The following is a 2,651-nucleotide window of genomic DNA, read 5'->3' on the forward strand; positions in this document are numbered from 1 at the left end:
CTTTCTCTCTTTCTTAAACAGACACATCCCTCTTTTTAAATGAAAACAAGCCCTCCTTCTTGGCAGTGGGCTCTGCTTAAATTCAAACAATCACACTTAAGGAGAGTACATGAGACGCTCCAATGGATTGTTGAAGGGGAAATGACTTTTAAAGGCCCAGTCAGAAGTTTTTGAACATAAAAAAATCCTGCTATATTCACATACAGTTGAAGAGTGTAATTTATAGATGAAAAATAAGCAAGTATATGCCTAACTTGATTTTAAAACTTGTTTTTCAACATGATCTGGTGCTTCATCTACACAATGTAAACCAAAAATCCTTTAATAGTTGTAAAGGAAACAATCCTGTCATCATATTTGTGTGTTGTCTCTTTGTGTTTCACACCTGACGTTTGCTTATAATAAGTCCTGTTGATCCCTTACTTTATAAATTAGGAAGCATTAAATAATCATGATCAAAACAAAGTCAGTATGAACAGCTGGTAAGATAAAAGTATCAATATTCATCGATCGCTGTAGATTTAGATGTAATGATAAAGGCTTTGTGAGTTTGTGAGTTGAAATTATAGTAATATATAATATAATAGTTTCTCTATCCCAACTACTTTTAGAATAAGGGTGCATAAAAAGTCATAACATTAAAAAAATATTTTCAGTTGCATCAGAAAACATGAAAAACTTGGTTTAAAAAAAAATACCCCTCAGGATCCTTAGTAGTTTTGGATCATGTGCTTCAAGTTTTAGTTGTAAGGGCACCCTTTTGTTTACACTTGGATCACAGAGGTCTTCAAGGCCTCGAGCAAGTTTCCGTGATGTTTTTCAAAATTTTAACATACCATTAAAACCCGAAAATCAGGTCTCTGTCACCAAAGTTTCAAACCTTTACGTTGAGCTGTAAAGCCATCAATCCTCGACAGTTTCAATAATAGCAGGTCTGGTCTTGCAACCTCATTCTGGCCTTTTGGTATTTTTTGACGATATAGAAGAAAGAGAGATCTAACGCATTTTCCTGAGTGAACATAACACTAAAAGCAGCCCTTGTATCTTATGCAGTATGTTGCAGATGCACATTTTCTATCATGCACATAAAAGATCATGTGCTCTTGAATTGGCCACTCTGTCTTGTGCTGTTTACAACCTACTTAACTAGAATAGATAACACTGTCTGTCTACTGTATGTCTCACTATCTGTCTTTATCTCCTGCTCTGTCCTGTCCAGGTGTGACATCTTTGACCTCCTTCAAACCAATAATTGTACATTCAAAACCTACAAAAGGCTTAGACAAGGTTGTTAAAGTCTAAATATATCATATCCTTTAATCATTGGTAAAATGATACAGTTGGAAGGGAATTTCTTGCACTAAGTAGAGTTGGTGTCTCATGATACCGAGCTGTAATCTGTGTCCCTTTAGGCTATTTGGTAAAGAGACCACACAGAGACTTCATTATTGAGGGACTATGGAGTCTGTTTATGGGTTAACCCAAATGAAAAATCATAAAAAATATATTTGTCATTTTCTTACAGAGTAACTATTATAGAAATCAAAAGTGGGACCAGTGAATTCTGACATTATACATTATGGCCTGAGTGTGGTACATAAAAAAAAAAAAAAAATGCCAGTTGTATCACACTGGATTGGAGCTTGACCGATATGGAAATTTTTGAAACCGATATTGAATGGAGATAGCAAACATTTACAATTACTGATAAGGCAGCAGATACACTGAATTTCTGAGCTTAAATGAAAATATATTTTTTTCTATTTGGATTGTACACTAATTTTGCAACAATATGACCCAAAAGGGTACCCAGAATGCTGCTTTCTTAAATAACGTTATTAAAGGATATTTAACATTACTATGCCATTGTACATGCATGGTTTACATTGTCAACCAACTTTTTTTTTAAATAACTCAATGAACAATGTTCAGAAATCAGTCAATTGCTGAAAATGTAAATAAAGAACCAATCAGCTAAAAATGTTTTAAATTGCTCCAAATGTCATATATCAGCATATCAGACGTCATAGCCTACATGTCGATACTGACAGATATCGATGTGTCTGATAGGTCAATATCAACCATCTGATATATCAATCTGGCTCGACATTTGACACATTCTCTCCTTGTTTTTTTAAGAATACTTTTAAAATGTGAATGACCGTTATCCAGGAATAATGGCTCCACGTTGTAACAATGGCATATCCTTCTGTGCTGAGATTTTTTAATTAAATTAAATTAAATTAAATTGAATCGCGACTTTAACATCGACAATCGTGGATTTGAAGAATCGTGACACCCCTAAAATTACAATACAGTTAACCACTGACTCTACTCTAGGCCTACTACTCTTTCAAACACAGTACTTGTTACTGTTATAGCCTACATTTTTTTTTTGACAACTGTAAACAGTTATCAGGCCAATCAGACATGACTAACAAGGAAAATGTGAAGCATTGTTACAGATTTGCAGTACTTGTGTCACAGTGTTAAAGAGTGAGTGCTGACTTGGTGAACATGGGGTTAAGTTTTCCTCCTCTGCCGAGCGTTGATCCCTCATAATGGGATGTGCCACCGAGTCGCTCTGCTGGTCTAAGCTACAGCAGGTCAACATATTCAGTGCAAGAGGCGGGCCCATTTGCAGGGAAGAT

Source organism: Centropristis striata, chromosome 7 (assembly GCF_030273125.1).
Source record: "Centropristis striata isolate RG_2023a ecotype Rhode Island chromosome 7, C.striata_1.0, whole genome shotgun sequence".
In the NCBI taxonomy this organism is placed as follows: Eukaryota; Metazoa; Chordata; class Actinopteri; order Perciformes; family Serranidae; genus Centropristis; species Centropristis striata.